This window comes from Ovis aries, chromosome 3 (assembly GCF_016772045.2).
Source record: "Ovis aries strain OAR_USU_Benz2616 breed Rambouillet chromosome 3, ARS-UI_Ramb_v3.0, whole genome shotgun sequence".
Taxonomy (NCBI): Eukaryota; Metazoa; Chordata; class Mammalia; order Artiodactyla; family Bovidae; genus Ovis; species Ovis aries.
The window spans coordinates 137,721,981-137,744,826 of record NC_056056.1 but is presented as its reverse complement, the minus strand read 5'-3'; the positions used below and the strand labels follow the sequence as shown (position 1 = coordinate 137,744,826).

The window sequence follows — 22,846 nt, the reverse complement described above, 5'->3', positions numbered from 1 at the left end:
TGATCTTATTGACCTGGATAACCACGATGGTGTGATCACTCACTTAGAGCCAGACATTCTGGAGTGTGAAGTCAAGCAGGTCTTAAGAAACATTACTATGAACAAAGTTAGTAGAGGTGATGGAACTCCAGCTGAGTTATTTCAAATCATAAAAGATGATGCTGTGAAAGTGCTGCACTCAATATGCCAGCAAATTTGGAAAACTCAGCAGGGGCCACAGGACTGGAAAATGTCAGTTTTCATTCCAGTCCCAAAGAAGGGCAATGCCAAAGAATGTTCAAGCTACTACACAATTGCACTCATTCACATGCTAGCAAGGTAATGCTCAGAATCCTTCAAGCTGGGCTTCAACAGTAAGTGTACCAAGAACTTCCAGGTGTACAAGTTGGGTTTAGAAAAGGCAGAGGAACTAGTGATCAAATTGCCAACATCCACTGTATCACAGAAAAAGTTAGGGAATTCCAGGAAAACATCTACTTGTCCTTCACTGACTACATGAAAGCTTTTGACTGTGTGGATCACAACAAACTGTGGAAAATTCTGAAAGAGATGGGAATACCAGATCACCTTACCTGCCTCCTAAAACACCTGTATACAGGTTAAGAAGCAACAGAACCAACCATGGAACAACAGACTGGTTCCAAATTGGGAAAGGAGTACATCAAAGCTGTATATTGTCACCCTGCTTACTTAATTTAAATGTGGAGTACATCTTGTGAAAATTCTTGATGAAAGTGAAAGAGGAGAGTGAAAAAGCTGGATTAAAACTCAACATTGGAAAAACAGAGATCAGGACATCCAGTCCCATCACTTCATGGCAAATAGATGGGGAAGAAGTGAAAGCAAAGATAGACTTTATTTTCTTAGGCTCCAAAATCACTGCAGATGGTGACTGCAGACATGAAATTTAAAGACACTTGCTCCTTGGAAGAAAAGCTATGACCAACCTAGACAGCATATTTAAAAGCAGAGACATTACTTTGCCAACAAAAGTCTTTCTAGTCAAAGCTATGTTTTTTCCAATAGTCATGTACGCATGTGAGAGTTGGACCATAAAGAAGGCTGAGCACCAAAGAATTGATGCTTTTGAACTGTGGTGTTGGAGAAGACTCTTGAGAGTCCCTTGGACTGCAAGGATATCAAACCAGTCAATCCTAAAGGAAATCAGTCCTGCTTATTCATTGGGAGGACTGATTCTAAAGCTGGAGCTCCAATACTTTGGCCACCTGATGCAAAGAAATGATTGATTAGAAAAGACCCTGATCCTGGGAAAGAGTGAAGGTAGGAGAAGAAGGGGACGACAGAGGACAAGATGGTTGGATAGCATCATTGACTCAAATGGAATTTGAGCAAGCTCAGAGACGTGGTGAAAGACAGGGAAGCCTGGCATGCTGCAGCCCATGGGTTGCAAAGAGTAAAACATAAGTGAGCGACTGAACAACAACAATAACAAATCAGTGCAGTTCAGTTCAGTTCAGTTCAGTCACTCAGTCTTGTCCAACTCTTTGTGATCCCATGGACCGCAGCTCACCAGGCCTTCCTGTCCATCACCAACTCCCAGAGCTTGCTCAAATTCATACCCACTGAGTTGGTGATGCCATCCAACCATCTGTCATCCCCTTCTCCTCCTGCCTTCAATCTTTCCCAGCATGAGGGTCTTTTCAAATGAGTCAGCTCTTTGCATCAGGTGGCCAAAGTGTTGGAGTTTCAGCCTCAGCATCAGTCCTTCCAATGAATATTTAGGACTGATTTCCCTTAGGATTGACTGGTTTGATCTCCTTGCAATCCAAGGGACTCTCAAGAGTCTTCTCCAACACCACAGTTCAAAAGCATCAATTCTTTGGTGCTCAGCTTTCTTTATAGTCCAACTCTCACATCCATATATGACTACTAGAAAAACCATAGCCTTGTCTAGATGGACCTTTATTGGCAAAGTAATGTCTCTGCTTTTTAATATGCTGTCTAGGTTGGCCTCAGCTTTTCTTTCAAGGAGAAAGCATCTTTTAATATCATGGCTGCAGTCACCATCTGCAGTGATTTTGGAGCCCCCAAAAATAAAGTTTGTCACTATTCCCATTGTTTCCCCATCTATTTGCCATGGAGTGATGGGACTGGATGCCATGATTCTAGTTTTTCAAATGTTGAGTTTTAAGCCAGCTTTTTCACTTTCCTTTTTCACTTTCATCAAGAGGCTCTTCAGCTCCTCTTCACTTTCTGCCATAAGGGTGGTGTCATCTGCATATCTGAGGTTATTGATATTTCTCCCAACAATCTTGATTCCAGCTTGTGCTTCTTCCAGCCCAGCATTTCTCATGATGTACTCTGCATGTAAATTAAGTAAGCAGGTTGACAACACACAGCCTTGATGTACTCCTTTTCCAATTCGGAACCAGTTTGTTGTTCCATGTCCAGTTCTAACTGTCGCTTCTTGACCTGCATACAGATTTCTCAGGAGGCAGGTCACATGGTCTGGTATTGCCATCTTTTGAAGAATTCTTTTCCACAGTTTGTTATGATCCACACAGTCAAAGGCTTTGGCATAGTCAATAAAGCAGAAGCAGATGTCTTTCTGGAACTCTCTTGCTTTTTCTATTATCCAACAGATGTTGGCAATTTGATCTCTGGTTCCTCTGCCTTTTCTAAATCCAGCTTGAACATCTGGAAGTTCACTGTACTGTTGAAGCCTTAGAGAATTTTGGGCATTACTTTGCTAGCATGGGAGATGAGTTCAATTGTGTGGTAGTTTGAACATTCTTTGGGATTGGAATGAAAACTGACCTTTTCCAGTCCTGTGGTCACTGCTGAGTTTTCCAAATTTGCTGACATATTGAGTGCAGCACTTTCACAGCAACATCTTTCAGGACTTGAAAGAGCTCAGTTGGAATTCTATCACCTCCACTAGCTTTGTTCGTAGGGATGTTTCATAAGGCCCACTTGACTTTGGACTCCAGGATGTCTGGCTCTAGCAATTAGAGTCATTCAATTAGTGGAGCAATTAGACTCACATATAATATGTTGGTAGTGGAATTGCAAATTGGTTCAATCACCTCAGAAAAATATTGGGCAGGGACTTCTCTGGTGGTATAGTGCATAAGAATCCACCTACCAAGGCAGGGGAATGCAAGTTTGATCCCTAATCCAGGAAGATTCCACATGCCGCCGGCAACTAAAGCCCCTGAGCCACAACTGCTGAGCTCTCAGTCCAGAGCCTGTGAGCTGCGACTACTGGAGCCTTTGTGCCTAGAATGTGTGCTTCACAAGAGAAGCCACTGCAATGAAAAGCCCGTGCTTTGAAACTAGAAAAAGCCTATGCACAGCAACCAAGACTGAGAGCAACCAAACAGGAAGAAAGAAAGAAGAAAGAATAATATTGGACAATATCTACTAACTGCACACTATACATCTACTCTGTGCATGCATGCGTGCTAAACAGCTGCAGTCGTGTCCAACTCCTTGACCCCATGGACTGTAGCCCGCCAGGCTCCTCTGTTCATGGGATTCGACAGGCAAGAATACTTGAGTGCACTGCGATGCCCTCCTCTAGGGGATCTTCCTGACCCAGGGATCAAACCCGCTACTTTTAAGTCTCCTGCATTGGAAGGCAGGTTTTTTACCACTAAGGCCATATAGGAAGCCCATTTATCTACTCTAAGACCCATAAATTACATTTCTAAGTAAGCATGAAGAGAAATGAGCAAACATATTCAGAAAAGATGTTAACAGAATATTCACGACAGTTTATTATTGTAACCAAAAATTATAATTAACCCAAATGTCGATTACCTGGAGAAGAGGTAAATAAATGTATACATGTAGTATATTTATACAATGAAATATTATACACTAAAATTTTAAAATTGCAAACAAGTAGATAAATTCCATAGACATTGTATAATAGAAGGCAAATAAATGGGTAAGGGAATATTTCATGCAAAGGAATATTCATGCAAGGGAATATTTCATGCAAAGATGGACACAATAAAGGACAGAAATGGCAGGGACCTAACAGAAGCAGAAGCGATTAAGAAGAAGTGGTAAGAATATACAGAAAAACAGCATAAGAAAGGCCTTAATGACCTGGATAACCATGATAGTGTGATCACTCACCTGGAGCCAGACATCTTGGAGTGTGATGGAATTCCAGCTGAGCTATTTAAAAATCCTAAAAGATGATGCTGCTGTTAAAGTGCTGCACTCAATATACCAGCAAATTTGGAAAACTCAGCAGTGGCCACAGGACTGGAAAAAGTCAGTTTTCTTTCCAATCCCAAAGAAAGGCAATGCTAAAGAGTGTTCAAAACTGTATAATTGGTATCTCCAATTTTCTGAAGAGATTTCTAGTCTGTCCCATTCTATTGTTTTCCTCTATTTCTTTGCATTGTTCACTTAAAGAGGCTTTCTTATCTCTCCTTGCTAATCTCTGGAACTCTGCATTCAGTTGGCATATTTTTCCCTTTCTCCTTTGCCTTTCACTTCTCGTCTTTTCTCTGCTATTTGTATGGCCTCCTCTGACAAACATTTTGCCTTCTTGTGTTTCTTTTTCTTTGGGATGGTTTTGGTCACCACCTCCTGTACAATGTTATGAACCTCCATCCATAGTTCTTCCATCACTCTGTCTTATCCCTTGAATCTAATTCCTTGAATCTATTTGTCCCCTCCACTGTATAATCATAAAGTATATGATTTAGGTCATATCTGAATGGTCTAGCGGTTTCCTCTGCTTTCTTCAATTTAAGTCTGAATTTTTCAACAAGGAGCTCATGATCTGAGCCACAGTCACCTCCAGGTCTTGTTTTAGATGACTGTATAGAGCTTCTCCATCTTAAGCTGCAAAGAATATAACCAAACTGATTTTCATATTGACTGTTTGATGATGGGATTCTCTGGTGGCTCAGATGGTAAAGAATCCACCTGCAATATGGGAGACCTCAGTTCGATCCCTGGATTGGGAAGATCCCCTGATGGAGGGCATGGCAACCCAACCAAGTATTCTTGCCTGGAGAATCCCCATGGACAGAGAAGCCTGGTGGGCTACTGTTCATGAGATCACAAAGAGTCAGACACGAGCGAGCAACTAAGCACAGCACAGCACAGCACATCTGGTGATGTCCATGTGTAGAGTCATCTCTTTTGTTGTTGGAAGAGGCTGTTTGCTATGACCAGTGTGTTCTCTTGGCAAAACTCTGCTAGCCTTTGCCTTGCTTCATCTTGTACTCCAAGGCCAAACTTGCCTGTTACTCCAGGTATCTCCTGACTTCCTACTTTTGCATTCCAATCCCCTATGATGAAAAGGACATCTTTTTTTTTTTTTTTTTGTATTAATTCTAGAAGGTCTTGTAGGTCTTCTTAGAACTATTCAACTTCAGCTTCTTTGGCATTAGTGTTTGGGGCATAGACTTCGATTACTGTGACATTGAATGGTTTGCCTTGGAAATGAACTGAGATCATTCTGTCATTTTTAAGACTGCACCAAAGTACTTCATTTCAGACTGTTTTGTTGACTACCATATGACCCAGCAATCTCACTTTGGTATTGCATACACCCAGAGAAACTCTAATTTGAAAAGATACATGGACCCTAAGGTTCACAGTAGTACTAGTCACAATAGCCAAGACACGCAAGCAACATAAACATCCATCAACAAATGAATGGATAAAGAAGATGTGGGGTGTGTGTGTGTGTGTGTGTGTGTGTGTGTGTGTGTGAGTGTGTACAGGCTTCCCTGAGAGGTCAGCTGGCAAAGAATCTGCCTGTAATGCAGGAGACCCTGGTTTGATTCTTGGGTTAGGGAGATCCCCTGGAGAAGGGATAGGCTACCCATTCCAGTATTCTTGGGCTTCCCTGGTGGCTCAGATGGTAAAGAATCCACCTGCAATGTGGGAGACCTGGGTTTGAATCCTGGGTTGGGAAGATCCCATGGAGGAGGGCATGGAAACCCACTCCAGGATTCTTGCCTAGAGAATCCCCATGGACAGAAGAGCCTGACGGACTACAGTCCATGGGGTCCCAAAGAGTCATACATGACTGACTGGCTAAGCGCAGCACAGCATATAATGAGAATATTAAGGAACCATAAAAAAGAATGAAATAATGCTCTTTTCAGCAACATGGACGAATCTGGAGATTATCATAGTAAGTGATATATATAAACTGAATCATTGTGTTGTATACCTGAAACTAACATAACATTGTAAATCAACTATATTTCTTAAAGTATACTTTATACTTATACTTTTTCAAAAAATTAAGCCAAATTGGCCTCTATTACTAGAATAAGTGTTTGTTTCCTAGCCCTGAGGCATCTATTTGCTAACATGTCATCAAATGTTAAAGAATGAGATCAAATTGGATTTAACATATCTCAAGAGGAGGAAACCACAAAATTAATGCCTATTTCCACCTGGTGGTGGTTGTCTAGTTGCTAATTCATGTCCAAATCTTGAGACCCCAGGGACTGCAGCCCACCAAGCTCCTCTATCCATGGGATTTCCCAAGGATGAATACTGGAATGGGTTGCCATTTCCTTTTCCAGAGGATCTTTCCAACCCAGGGATTGAACCCATATATCCTACATTGCAGGTAGATTCTTTACCAAATGAGCCACCAGGCAAGTCCCTATTTCCACCTAGGAGGTCTTAATTAGATGACAAGAAATACATAATATTTATCTTGAAGCTCCATGATCTGTTAATACCTAGTACACATACCAAAATAAGGAGGTACTTGCTAAACAAATGTTGACCACATATTTTGACCATTGGAGACACATCATTTGATCATTTGTGTGTTTTAGTTGTATGTAAATCCCATTAAAATGTTGAAATGTTTCATCTAACATATACCAGAAAAGAAATTTAAAAACATTAACTTTAGACATTTTAATAGCACATAAGATAAAATTATTGGGCTTCCACAGTGGCTCAGCAGATAAAGATTTTACCTGCATGCAGGAGACATAGGAGACGTGAGCTCGATTGCTGGTTCGGGATGATCCCCTGTAGGAGGAAATGGTGACCCGCTCTAGTATTCTTCCTGAAAAATACCATGGACTGAAGAGTATGATGGCTACAGTCCAAAGGGTCACAAAGAGTCAGACATGACTAAGCAACTAAGCACAACAGAAATTAATACTAATTTATGTATTCTTGAACTGTTAACTCCTTCATATACTAGTTAAAATTATATTGTATGCTTGGAATATAGAAACTCTACAAAATCTAGGCCCACCTAATAATTTTCCAAGGGTGATGTTTTTCTCCTCTCAATTAATCGATATAATGAACAATCTTGTATGAAGTAAAACTCTCACCAACACTAAAAAGTCACTTGGATATCAGTGAGATGTCACAGCTCAGTGCCACTGAGAATTTCTGAAAGGTATTCCCAACTCCACATGGTCATGAGGAAAATGTTCCTTTTTTAGTACATTCATTAGTTCTTTATTCATTTTATTATTCTCCCTTTTACAGTCCTAACTAACCTAATAATATAGCTTTTCTAGACTTTTAATCATTGCCTTTAGGATAAATTTCAAATAGATCCCTGAAGAGAATCCATGTGCCTCCTAATAAGTTTAAACTTCCAGTTAACTGGAAACTGTAAGGTAGTGAGTCCAGAGCTTGGCTTCAGGCTGAGACTTCAGGGGATATAGGACAAAGGCCCAGCTTCTCCTGGGTGTCTGACAAAAACCATGGCTTCCTATTGGTTCTACTAAAGATGTTTTCACAGGTGATGCTCTTAGAAGAACATTCAAAATCCCAGAGAAAATTTTAAAAGCATGTTGTTGCACTTGATATCATATGAGAAGATGCTAAAGAAATACATGCCAGTTGTACAGAATTTGAGCTTCTTTAGTGAGACTGTTTTTGCATTTCCATATAGTGGCCTGCATTGCAGAAGGACATCATTCTAAGACATACAGAAGAATAATCCTGAATAATCCTGACATTTCCAGTACTTCTAGAGTTTGAACTACACTATTCCCCATCACTCACTGGAAACAAAGAGAAAAGGCTATCTTGTATGTGAAGTGTCCAACTCCTGTGAAAGTGGTCCACTTATGGGGAGACTTCACCACTGATGTCAGCCTGTGGCAGGGAAGACAGAAAACGCAAGGGCTGCTTCCTCCAGAAATATCAAAAATATGATAATATCCTCCTTTATTTTCTGACGGTCCCATATTTTTCTTCCTGGAATGTTTCTGTGTGGTTTAATCTGCTGATGATCCTCTCTTTCACTCCTAACCACTGCCACTTGATGACACATTCCATTCAGTCAGGAGTCTAAGGCTCCTTCTATGCACATCCCCACCCCCTGAGCTAGAGATGGTAACTTTCCACTCCTTGGAATGGTACCTCCTTCTCCTGAGGGGACCCAAGTATCACTACTCTCCTGAAAATGCAATTGTTCCAGCTACCTTGCACAGTTTATCAGTAAAATCTCTCTTCCCTCCTTTTATAACACTGAGGATTCGGACATCTTATAACCTGGTCATAAATCCTCTCATTGCAGGAAGTTGACACCTGGAATGAAATAAGGGTATCACAGATAGATACTGGGCTTTTAGAGCTTTTATCCCCCCTAATTGGCCAGAATTCCATTAGGGTGACAGCAGGAAATATTTTCTGCTAGTTAAAGAGATCTGATTCCGATGGAGACAGTGTAACTAGTGCAAGGGAGCACAGGAGTAGACACCTCTGAGAACAATCTCCAGTGAATGAGGTTCATCTTTAGTCCCTCCCTAATTCCAGCACTTCTGTCTTTCTCTGCTGATCAAATTCCTCCCTCTTGCACCTAAAGTCTGAATTTTCCCCTCACCTCTGGGATCCCTTTAGCCCACCTGTCCAGGCTGACCCACTACACACATCATTGTGTGTGTGTGTGAGTTGCTCAGTCATGTCTGAATTTTTCGACCCATGGACTGTATGTAGCCTGCCAAGCTCCTCCATCCATGGAATTCTCCAGGCAAGAATACTGGGGTGGGTAGCAATTTCCTGCCCCGGGGATCTTCCTGACTCAGGGATCGAACCTAGGTGTCCGGCATTGCACACACCATCAATGCGTATATTCATTCCAAAAACATCTTTAAACAACCACTTGGGTAGGGCTTGTTTAAAACAGACGAATCGCCAGTCTAGGTTTGATGCAGGATACAGGATACCTGGGGCTGGTGCACTGGGATGACCCAGAGAGATGGTATGGGGAGGGAGATGGGAGGGGGGTTCAGGATTGGGAACTCATGTATACCCGTGGTGGATTCATGTTGATGTATGGTGCCGGGAGCCAGCGTGAGGAACTCTGCCCATGGCAAAGGTCATGAAGAAGGAGGCTTGGCATTACGCAAAGGCAAGATCGAGCCTCAGGAGACCCCCTGTTCCCGAGCATCTGTTCCCAAGCATCTATCCCCAAAACCAGAGTCTGTTTTATGCTTTCACCTACACCTCTGACTTTACGGGGGGCTCTCTCCCATTACCATTTCTCTCGGAGAAGGAGTTAACTTGCAGCTCCAGTTAATAAAAATTCCTGGGTGTGACAAGAGTGTTTCAACTTACAAACTCCTCTGAAGGTTCTCTAGCCTGCCTGAGTGGGTTCATCTGGCCACATGTGATTGTTTACAGCCTCCCAACCGTGAGAGGCACGAGATGCTTTAAACTTTCTATATACAGACTCTTTTGAAAAGTTAGAAAATTATTAGTATAGTATGCTGCTAAGTCACTTCAGTCGTGTCCGACTCTGTGCGACCCCATAGACGGTAGCTCACCAGGCTCCCCCATCCCTGGGATTCTCCAGGCAAGAACACCAGAGTGGGTTGCCATTTCCTTCTCCAATGCATGAAAGTGGAAGTGAAAGTGAAGTCACTCAGTCGTGTCTGACTCTTAGTGACCCCATGGACTGCAGCCCACTAGGCTCCTCCATCCATGGGATTTTCCAGGCAAGAGTACTGGAGTGGGGTGCCATTGCCTCCGTAGTATAGTATAGTGGGTTGATTAGGAATTACATTGGTGAAGGGTTTTTCATTTATTGTGCCAATAATTACTGCTAATTCCCTGCCCTGGGTGTGACAAGGGTGTCTCAGGTCAAACCTCTCTGCTGGCAAACTACCTTGTGTGACAGGATTATCCATACTCCTACCAAACACATGATTGTTTACTACCTCTCAACCATAAACAGCACAGAGAGTTTGGAGTATTCTGAAAGTCTTAATTAGCATAGGGCTTTTCTCATTGTTGAGTCAATGATTGCCGCCAGGCCTCCATATCCTTAGGCACCTGGGAATATATTAATCAATGTATTTGGAATATAGAAGAGGAAATATAGTAGTTTTTGACATTAGCAATACTAGACCTTTTGAGTTAATGAATTTTCTCTTTTGTTATAGATCACTGTACTTTGTTATAAATCACTGTGTCCTTGCTATGTAAAAATGTAACTTTATCACTATCTTAAGACTAAATAGATCTTAAGGGGAATACTGGTGAAGGGTTTTCATTTGCTGTTAAATCTCCATATTCCTTGCCCCTATAATGAATATAACTAGCATATAGGAGAAATAAGTATTAACCTTTAAGCTTAATCATGTTAAACCTTAAATTAAGTAAATTCCTTTCTTGATTGTAACCCACTACACCCTCACCCTATAGGAATGCAACTTTATTTGGAGGGTGGTTCCTGGTTTAAGAAAAAATCACCCCTGGAAAAAATAAGTTTTCTGGTTGACTGACCATTATCAGAAAGGGCCATAAAATGTCAGCAGGCCTCATGGCCAGAAGATGATGTAAAACCCATAAGACCTTTGTATAATTTTATATGAAGCACCTGATTGTGACAAGGGTCAGGTCTGCTGACCCCCGTGTGACTCTGTATTCATCCCTACGTATAACAAACAGTATATAAGCAAACCTGAAAAATAAAGAAATCGGATCAGTTTCTGGAAAGACTGATTCCCCTGTGTCATTCTTTCCCCTTCTGGCTGAATTCCCATCTGGTACGTGGGTACTCACCAAGCCTGCTAATTTTGCCTGGGCTTCTAAGATCGGACCAGGGAGGCGTCAGTGCCTCCTCTCCTTCAGGAGAACGGAAAGACACCTGTGGCCTACGTAGGTGGTGATTGGTATTCCACGTAAACCAAGTTATTCAGCCTCTTTTTCTCCACTAATTTTCCTACTACACTATCCATTTCTAATCTCTCTCTATCTTTAATTAAATAAGTTTTTTCCTAGGATGCCTACTCCGTCTCCCCTCGAATTACCCTGGATCCACCGGGGCTGGACCCTGGCAGTATGGCAAAACCAATACAGTAGTGTAAAATAAAATAAAATAAAAAACACAGTTCTAAAATCCTCTTTTTAAAACCTTTACCCTCTACCATGATCAACCCTTCACTTTCCACAGTTTTCTCCTATTTCCACCCTTGTATACACCTGATTCAGCCTCCCACAGGACAGCATGATATGAAGCTGGTATCTTCCACTCAGTAAGTAAATGAAAACTCAGGTTTATAACCTAATAACTTGATCCAGAATTGAGATTTTCATTAGTGTTTAAAGACATCTAACACATCTAGAAAGGCATTGTTTAAGATGGGGCAGGAAGGTCACCTCCTTTCTCTGTGATACCCTCTAAATCTTAAATGATGCAGTAGTTAATGTCTTCATGCACAGTAACTGTGGATGGAGGATAAGAGAAAAAAGTTTCTCTAAAAATGTCACAGTGAGTAAACACAAGAGATTCCAGAAATATTCTCACTTACTGTGAGAGGCTCTGAGCCTGCCATGGACCCTGTGGTCAGGTCTTCTTGTGAGTAGAGTGGAAGAATGAACACAATCTTCAGGATAGTTTGAAAATACCCAAACAATTGAAAAATATTAAAATAGGTAAGCACTGCAAAAAATAAGTCCAATTTATTATTTTAACTTGCTTTAATAAGCTTTATGAGACAGTTTTGCTTTCAGCAACATGTACAAATGTATCCATTCAAGATCCTCAAAAGTAAATTTTTCAGCTGCTCATGCTTCATCACTACTGGATCCTGGTTCTACAGACACACAAAGGTAAGCAATGCCCTTTTTGTCCAGGCCCACAGGTAACATGGACTAGTTGAAGATGGGCTTAAGCTGATGGGTTGTTAATGTGATCACAATTTAAATTTCTCTTGATTATTTATTAATAGCTTGGGGTCACAGATTGCTGACAAGGAGAGAATGTCCAAAAACAGATGCTCTGTGAAAAAAGCAATTTTAACATTTTTGTGAGTTCAGGCTACCTTGACTTAAACAATAGAGGGCCAAACAGAAGAGGACTGGTCAGTCAGCCTAAAATGTCCAAGACAGGTAGGAGTCTTCATATATAGGACATGACCTAGTACACAGAGCTATGAATTAGGATTCAAAATTATCCAGGGTATAGCATCCCTTCCCCAATGTACTGCTCACCATCCTGGTCCTCAAGGACAACTGAGTGAGACTAAGGGCAAGAGGATGAAAGTTATGGTTAAGAAAAACTTGCAGTAATATTTCACTGAACCTTTAAAGAGCAATAATACAATAATTCATACACAACAAAACTGGAAGGAGCTTCTTCCATTATTGCAAAAGGCTGGTGCCCTCTAAAAGATGATATATCATCAGAAATTTTGCAGTGACATGAGATAACATGATTCTTGCTGATAACAGCATCCTTGAAATTCAATAGCAGAACTTTTGCCAGGCACCAGTGCTATTTGAATATTTGGAAAGAAAGAAGGAAATTGTGCTTGGAGTTCTCAGAAGTCTTGTCTGAGGCACACATGAGATGCCATACAGGAGTTTCTAGAATCATCCAAAAGACATAATCTAAAGCTAACACAGAATGGGTGGAAATGAAGTCAGAGAAGTGGTGTTTTGTGATTGCTAGTTATGATGGGTCCATATTCACAAGAAGTTCACAGACTGGAGGGAAAATTTGAGATATATATTTATAATCAAGTGAAAAAGAAGCAAATTTCAGACTATGACATCATGCAAGGAACCCAGTGTTTGAACAGAGAGATGTGGATTTAGAGGAGGGAGCAGTCAACACAGCCTACAAGAGAAAGGCTCAGCTGAAAAGGCCATGAGAATTTGGAACAAATGAACTGTGAAGAAAGCTGAGCACTGAACTTTTGAACTGTGGTGTTGGAGAAGACTCTTGAGAGTCCCTTGGACTGCAAGGAGATCAAACCAGTCCATTCTAAAGATCAGTCCTGGGATTTCTTTGGAAGGAATGATGCTAAAGCTGAAACTCCAGTACTTTGGCCACCTCATGCAAAGAGTTGACTCATTGGAAAAGACTCTGATGCTGGGAGGGATTGGGGGCAGGAGGAGAAGGGGACAACAGAGGATGAGATGGCTGGATGGCACCACCAACTTAATGGACGTCAGTTTGAGTGAACTCCGGTAGTTGGTGATGGACTGGGAGGCCTGGCATGCTGCAATTCATGGGGTCACAAAGAGTCAGACACAACTGAGTGACTGAACTGAACCAAACTGAACTAAGAAAAAGGATATTTGAAGGAAAGAACAGTGTGAGCACAGACACAGGAAAATATAAACCTGTCTGGTATCAAAAGTAACTTAATATGTTGAAAGTTAAGGAAAAGTGCAGAAGAACTCCAATTTTAGGAATAGGAAAACAATTCATAATGCTATGTCCCAAATCCAGAACTGATTTAGAAAAACTGGTTGAATTTATTTCCTGGTGCTTATACTGTCTCTCAACACGGCATTACAAAATCCTGATGAAAATCAGTTTTCTCATGAGTAAAATGGACATGATTGCCAGTCAAAATAAATCACAAAATCACAATGAGAACAAATTGACAGTGTGATTGAATAAAGACCATACACATAAAAATGTCATTAAAATTTAAAATACTGTTAAATTTAAAAGGTATGTTGTCCATTCTAATGAGGTGGATGAACCTAGAGTCTATTATACAGATGGAAGTAAGTCATAAAGAGAAAGATAAATATCATATACTAACACATATATCGGAGAAGGCAATGGCACCCCACTCTAGCACTCTTGCCTGGAAAATCCCATGGACAGAGGAGCATGGTGGGCTGCAGTCCACGGGGTCGCTAAGAGTCGGACATGACTGAGCGACTTCACTATCACTTTTCACTTTCATGCGTTTGGAAAGGAAATAGCAACCCACTCCAGTGTTCTTGCCTAGAGAATCCCAGGGATGCAGGAGCCTGGTGGGCTGCCGTCTATGGGGTCGCACAGAGTCGGACACGACTGAAGCGACTTAGCAGCAGCAGCAGCAACACATATATATGGAATCTAGAAAGATGGTACCGAAGAATTCATTTGCAAGGGAGCAATGGAGAAACAGACATAGAGAATAGACTTATGCATGGGGAAAGGGTGAGCTGTATGGAGAGAGTAACACAGAAACTTACATTACCGTATGTAAAATAGACAGCCAACAGGAATTTGCTGTATGTCTCAGGAAACTCAAACAGGGGCTCTGTACCAACCTACAGGTGTGGGATGGAGAGGGAGATGGGAGTGAGGTTCAAGAGAGAGGGGACATGTGTATACCTATGACTGATTTAAGTTGAGGTTTGACAGAAAACAACAAAATTCTGTAAAGCAATTATCCTTCAATTAAAAAGTTAATTAATCAATAAAAAATAAATAAGCAACAGTGATAAATTATACAGCACAGGGAAATATAGCCATTAACTTGTAATAATTTTATATTGAATATAGCCTATAAATATAGAGTCACTATGCTGTACACTTGAAACATAATACTGTAAATCAACTATACTTCAATAAAAAAGGGATGTAAATAATCAAAAAAAAATTAAAAAGTATTGATGACCATGAACAAAAAATAATGTTTGGGAAAAAAGGAACTGAGAGATTTAGAACAACTGCTGCAGATATGTGCTACAATGTTTTCCATACTAAATGATTACAAGGATTTCTAAACTATAAGAATTTAGCTGAAACTAAGTATACCGTATATGAGTAGATGAGTCAAATACATTCACTTTTTCCAGTTAACTCCCAATGGAGGAAGAATAGGATTCTCTGAAGTATGTGAAGACCGTGATTCAAAATCAATAATGAAAAAACAAGATAAACATTCTTGCTGCCACACAGTGAGGACAAGTTTGAGATGTTATAACTCAGCATTTAGGAAGACCAGGATGTAATGATGAGGAGTAATGATGAACTGAAGGAAAAGGAAGAGATTACAATTATAGGTAATCTCATTTCTCTTTCTATTTTATTCCAAGGAAACAGCCTCCACAAATGGCCTTGAGGAACCACAGCACCATCACCGAGTTCATCCTCACTGGGCTGTCAGACGACCCCCACATCCAGCCTCTGCTCTTTGTGCTCTTCCTGGTGATTTACCTCCTGACCGTGATGGGGAACCTGACGATGCTGCTGCTGATCAGGGCTGACTCCCACCTCCACATGCCCATGTACTTCTTCTTGAGTAATCTATCATTCGTGGACTTCTGCTTCTCCTCTGTCACTGTGCCCAAGGCGCTTGAAGGATCTTATGTCTGAGAAGACCATCTCCATAGAGGGCTGCCTGGCCCAGGTCTTCTTTGTGTTTATCGCTCCAGGAACTGAAGCCTGTCTGCTCTCTGCCATGGCCTATGACCACTATGCTGTCATCTGCCACCCGCTGCTCTATAGCCAGATGATGAGCAACAGCTCTGTGTGAGGCTGGTGTTGATCTCCTGGGGCCTGGCTTCTCTCAATGCAGTCATCATTGTGCTTTTGACTATTAACCTGGACTTCTGTGAGGCCCAAGCCATCCACCACTACACCTGTGAGCTGCCCTCCCTCTTCCCTCTGTCTTGTTCCGATATCTCCATCAATATCAGTATTTTGTCCTTCTCCACTATATTCCTTGCGCTTGGAAACTTCCTCCCACTCTTCTTCTCCTATGTGTGTATTATATTCAAAATTCTGAGCATCAACTCCACCACAGGCAAGAGCAAAGCTTTCTCTTCCTGCTCCCCCCACCTCATCACAGTGATCCTGTTCTTTGGCTCAGGTATGCTTTGCTATCTCATGCCTCCCTCTGGTTCCTCCCTGGATTTACTCTTCTCCGTACAGTAAGGTGTGATCACACCCAAGCTGAGTCCCCTCATCTACAGCCTCAAAAACAAAGACATAAAGACAGCTGTGAAAAGAATACTGAGTATATATTTGCAATATTTCACATGGTGAACTAAGTTATATTTACTCAGCATAATTGCAAAAATTAAACTTCCTCTTATGCTCCCAACCCCTCCAACTACATAGAGTCAAGCAGGATGCATGAATGATTCCAGACCTTCCCTGAACATCCCAGGTAATGATTACAAAGGAACCCTTGATTGTGGACCCCCATCATCTGGAAATTCTATGCTGTGTTGACTGGGACAGAATGTGAAGACACGCTTACACAAGTACCTCAATAAGACAACAAAAATACTAGGGTGAAAAAGTAAAATACAGAGATTACTTGATTTCTCAAAAGTTACAAAATAAAATTCATAAGAATTTCTGCCTGAACTGTTTCATTTTTAAAAAGATTCAAATAATTCCTCCTTCATAAGAATATCACACTGGAAGAATAACAGTTGAAATAAATAATCAGAAAAGAACAGTTACTATTGCTCATATTGTTTAAGTGAATTATGCAATTTATTCCCAATGTAGTTATATGAAGATAAGATTTGATATTTAAATTTTAATAGGGAGAAGAAAAATCTGTAAGTATTTGAAAACAATATGATTACTTGGAATCTCTATGAAAACTCTACTACAAATAAAAAGTTATCAGCACTCCAAAAGAACTTAATAGGTTAAAATTTTTAATAATAAAACAGTCAGTAGAGTTTCTATACTTACAACTGTTGAACAAACCAAAATCATGTATCATGTAGAAAAGCATCCTTTTGTTATTATAAGTTCCATAGAAAATCCTCAGGATTAAACATAACAAGTACTTAGAGCTAATATAAACAAAGAAACAAACTTAACTAAATGATTTGAAAGATGTTTCATTAACACAGGATATATTTTTAGACATACTCTCATGTGGCTGAGACAATAAAGCGTCTGTCTACAATGTGGGAGACCGGGGTTCAATCCCTGGGTCGGGAAGATCCCCTGGAGAAGGAAATGGCAACCCACTCCAGTAGTCTTGCCTGGAAAATCCCATGGACGGAGAAGCATGGTAGGCTACAGTCCATGTGGTTGCAAACAGTTGGACATGACTGAGCCACTTCACTTTCCTTTCCTTTCCCTCTTCCAGTATTAGAAAATATGATTAACATTATATATCCCATTGAATATCATTGAATTTACATCAATGATACATCAAGAAATCAATCTGGAGATTGATGGTCCTAGAGTTGATTTGGGATTCCTAGTGGCTCAGATCATGAAGAATCTGCCTGCAATGTGGTAGACCTCGGTTCTATCCTTGGGTCAGGAAGATCCCCAGGAAAAGGGCATGGCAACACACTCGAGTATTCTTGCCTGGAGAATTCCATGGACAGAAGAGCCTGGTGAGCTACAGTCCATGGGGTCGCAAAGAGTTGGACATGACTGAGGGACTCACACACACACAGAGTTGATTAACTAATCGTCAGTGCTTCAGGCTTTTTTCATCTAATATATCATCCTCGTATACTGGGTTTTATCCTAGATTTGTTCCTGCTGCTGTAGTTCTAGACATTATGGTCATCACAATACAAAACAAAACTTTCTTTTTTAAGTGGAACTATTAGTTTATCGGAGAAGGCAATGGCACCCCACTCCAGTACTCTTGCCTGGAAAATCCCATGGACAGAGGAGCCTGGTGGGCTGCTGTCCATTGGGTCACACAGAGTCGGACACAACTGAAGCGACTTAGCAGCAGCAGCAGCATTAGTTTATCCTGTTCTTGAACTTTATATATGGATTCATCTTAATGCTAAAATGAAAAGTGCTATATATATGCAACTAATTGAGAACAGACTGTATAGCACAGGGAACTCTACTTGATGCTCTGTGGTACCTAACTAGGAAAGAAATCCAGCGAAGAGGGGATATACATATATATGTGTGGCTGATTTACTTTGCTGTACAACAGAAACTAACACAACATTGTAAAACAACGATACTTCAATTAAAAAAGAAAGTACTGCATGTATTCAAGTCTTCGTAAGGCACAGCAACTGGACTCACATACATTGGTGGTCAGCTTGTAAGCTGTTTCAACTACTTCAGAAGAATATTGGGCAGTATCTGCTAATTGCACACTATATAACTACTCTGTGTGTGCTAATTGCTCAGTTGTGTCTGACCCTTTGCAACCCTATGGACTGCAGCCTGCCAGGTTCCTCTGTCCATGGGGTTTTCCCAGCAAGAATACTGGAGTGGTTTGCCATTTCCTTCTCCATATAACTATTCCAAGGCCCATTAACTACATTTCTAAGTATACATGAAGAGAAATAAGTGACCTTACCCAGCAAAGACATTACTAGGATGTTCATGACAATTTTATTATTGTAGCCAAAACTATAATAAACCCAAATGTCTGTCACCTGGAGAACAGATAATTCATACATGTGGCATATTTATACAATGAAACATAATATAGCTAATTTTTTAAAACTGCAGATGACAAATGGATAAATCTCACAGACACTGAAATAACAGATTCAAGGAGTATTTATTATGATTGTATTTCTATGAGATTAAAGACAGTGTATTAATCATGTTTCTCCTTTCTGTATTTCTTTTCCTCAGCTTTACTGAGATATAACTGACATATAATATTGTATGAGGTTAAGGCATACAATGTGTTGATTGGATACACTTAAATGTTGCAAAATGATTACCATCTCCATCATGCCACATCATTACCATTTCTTTTTTGTGGTCAGAACATTTAAGATATACTTTCTTAGCAACCAAGCATAAAATACAACACTATTAATTATAATCACCATACTGTGTGTTAGATTTCCAAAGCTTATCCATCTTACAAGTTAGTTTTCTTATTTATTGATGCTTTGACACCTTCAGAACTTGCTGACCCTTGAGAAATTGCCCTCCTAGGACTAACCAGTTCCAAGAGATAACAAAAAACTCACCTTATTAACATTTTTCAGATGCAAACTAATGAATCAAGAATCCATACTCTCAACTGCCTTCTTGATTTAGCAATCACACTCCAGGCCACTATCCACCTTCACTAATCACCTCAGTGCCAGGTACAACTCTCTCTGCCTCCTGACCAACCCAATGATTCCCCATTTGGTCTATATGTAACAAATTATCTTTTCAATGAAAATTGTCTCCTAATCTGTTGTCTTCACCATACCTGACTAATAATAAAACCTACATTTTAAAAATAAACAGGAAAAGTAATCATTTGAGTTAAGTCAGAGCAGTAGTTACCTATAGAAGAATGGATTGACTGGGAAGTGTCCACAGGAACCTTTCCGAGCAGATAAAAGCTTTTGGGCTTGGCCTCTGTAGTGGTAACAAAGTGCATGTGTGTTATTCGCTCAGTCATGCCCGACTCTGCAACCCAATGGACTGTAGACTGCCAGGCTCCTCTGTCCATGGAATTCTCCAGGCAAGAATACTGGAGGGGGTAGCCTTTCCCTTCTCCAGTACTCTTGCCTGGAAAATCCCACAGACGGAGGAACCTGGTGGGCTGCAGTCCATGGGGTCGCGAGGAGTTGGACACAACTGAGCGACTTCACTTTCACTTTTCACTTTCATGCATTAGAGAAGGAAATGGCAACCCACTCCAGTGTTCTTGCCTGGAGAATCCCAGGGATGGGGGAGCCTGGTGGGCTGCTGTCTATGGGGTCACGCAGAGTCAGACATGACTGAAGCAACTTAGCAGCAGCAGCAGCAGCCTTTCCCGTCTCAAGGGGATCTTCCCTGGATCTCCTGCATTGCAGGGAGATTATATACCATCTGAGCCACCAGGGAAGCCCTAAAAAGTGTATAAATATATCAAAATTCACCAAGTTCTCCCTTTAAAATGGCTGCACTTAGTTTATTACCATATGTAAAATAGATGACCAGTGCAAATTCGATGCATGAAGCAAGGCACTCAAAGCCAGTACTCTGGGACAATCCATAAGGATGGGGTGGGGAGGGATGTGGGAGGGGGGTTCAGGATGGTGGAACACATGTACACCCATGGCTGATTCATGTTGATGTATGGCAAAAACCACAACATTGTACAGTAATTAGCCTTCAATTAAAAGAAATAAATAAATGTTTAAATGGCTGCAATTAATCACTTTACTTGTGCATTTTAAACTGCAATAAATAGGGAAATAAAACTACTAAAAAGATCTATTTCATGAATGCTCTCCCACTTCTTATAGATACATATTATCCATGTCCCACAGATGCTTTGATAAATAATCCCCTTTCTCTCACATCAAAGCAGTATTTCTCCTAGCAGTATTTCTTCCAGTCATGCTGGAAACTGATCCCAGGTATTGGTCTTAAAGCCATGAGGGAGGTGGGAGAGGGCAAGTAATATCTTCCAAGGCACCTATCCCACGGAAAGCTTTGTGTGGTCTCTGTATTAGTGGTGGTTCTCTGAAGAAACAGAACCAATAGAATGGTGGGGGGCAGGCCAGGAGAGGAGACATGGTGAATTTTAAAGAGTTGACTCATGTAGTTGTATGGCCTGACAAGTTTGAAATTTGTAGAGCAGGCTGGAAGGTTGGAGTCAAGTAAGACTTCATGTTATAGTTGTTGCTTTTTCATTTTATAGCTTGAGTCCAAAAACCGCAGAGTAGACTTGCAGTCTGGAATTTCAGACAGGGTTTCTATATTCCAGTCCTAAGGAGAATTCCTTCCTCTTTGGGAAACCTCAGTCTTTACTCATATAGCCTTCAACTGATTTAACAAGGTCTGCCCACATTATGCAGGGTAATCAGCTTTATTCAAAGCCAACCAGTTTAAATGTGACATCTAAAAAACACATTTATAGCAACATCTAGACTAATGTTTGATTTAAAAAAAAAAAAAACAACTGGGTTTCATAGCCTAGTTACACTGAAATATAAAATTAACCATCACAGTCTCCAGCAAAGAGAAATTGATACTATCTAGCAAGGGTCAGCAGACCACTTCTGACCTATCAGGGATTCAGGGTCTCAGTAAATCCATCCAGAAGTCCCCATTACAAGTCTCATGGTCCTAGTCCTTTCCTATCAAGACCCTGAGTTTAATATGGCAGATTTGTTGAATGTGAATTCAGACTTCTTGATAATTCAGCTGCTCTCACACTCAAATTCGAGGCCAGGTTTTCAGAACAGCTTATTTACTGGCTGAAGGAGATAAACGTGTCATTGAACAGTCTGCCTTAGGTTGATACATGGCTAAAATTCATGTAGGTAAGATAGAGATGGTTGTGATGGTGATAGCAATGAAGGATTCAGAAATCAAACAGAAATACCTCAAGACTACTATACGGAAGTGTGGAGAAGGCAATGGCACCCCACTCCAGTACTCTTGCCTGGAAAATCCCATGGACAGAGGAGCCTGGTAGGCTGCAGTCCATGGGGTCGCTAAGAGTCGGACACGACTGAGCGACTTCACTTTCATTTTTCACTTTCACACGTTGGAGAAGGAAATGGCAGCCCACTCCAGTGTTCTTGCTTGGAGAATCCCAGGGATGGGGGAGCCTGGTGGGCTGCCGTCTATGGGGTCGCACAGAGTCGGACACGACTGAAATGACTTAGCAGTAGCATACAGAAGTGTGGCCAGTGTGTATTGAAGTGGTAGTGGTGAGAGCATAAGGATACTATCATTCAAGAGGGTGGGGACATATGTATGCCTATGGCTGATTTATGGCTTAGCTGGTAAAGAATCCACCTGCAATGTGGGAGACGTGGGTTTGATCCCTGGGTTGGGAAGATCCCCTGGAGAAGGAAAAGACTACTCACTCCAGTATTCTGGCCTGGGGATCACAAAGAGTCAGACACGACTGTGCGACTTTCACTTTTGCTCTGGCAGAAACCAACACAACACTGTAAAGTAATTATCCTTCAATCTAAAAAAAATTTTTCTTAATTTTAAAGGATACTATCAACAGCATCTGCTACACTATGTAAAGAAATGTGTATAATAAATCAATGAGAATTTTAGAGAGAATTGGGTCCAATATTCATATTCAACAAATAATATAATTAAGAAAGTATAAAGGGTAGGAATATATTAAAGAAAACATGGGTTTCCTCTATCAATAGTTTATAAAAATACAATGAGAATATATAGGGGAAATTAGTCTATGCAAGAAAAAATAAATCTATGAAGCATGCTAAGTGTAGCATGATCACAAGAAACAGAAAGAATGTAAAAAAAAAATTATACTTGATGTTTAGACTATGGCCCCACAAGCAGCACAAACCTAGTGCCACTAACAGATTAAACCATACTATCATTCTTCAGAGAATAATACTGCACCACTTATTCCATTGCTTTTGGTTTTCAATTTTCCAACTCAATGCGTAAACAAAATCACAATACTATAGTTATAAAACTGAGGTAAATATTAAAGTCCTGAACAGTGTAAAATATGGAGAAAACAGAAAAGTGTTGAGAAGTGGAAAAACAAAAGGAAAGGAGAAACAAAGAATATAAGAAATAAAGCAATAGTATTTTGTTGCAAGGAGTAAAGATACCCTGTCTAAACTGACAGCACTAAAAATATAATTGGGCTGGATATTGTCTATTGATTCTTGGCATCATCTAGGAACTTCTAGGAACTCCTTCAAATTACAAGAGCTGGAAACATGGGCACTATGCTTCCTGTATTCCTTTGCAAACTGTGTATCA

General features: G+C 40.6%; 1 pseudogene; it reads left to right on the top strand.

The window, feature by feature from the left end:
- The first annotated feature begins 15,286 nt into the window (after positions 1-15,286).
- Positions 15,287-16,222, top strand: LOC101123287 (olfactory receptor 8S1-like; annotated as a pseudogene).
- The last annotated feature ends 6,624 nt before the right edge of the window (positions 16,223-22,846 follow it).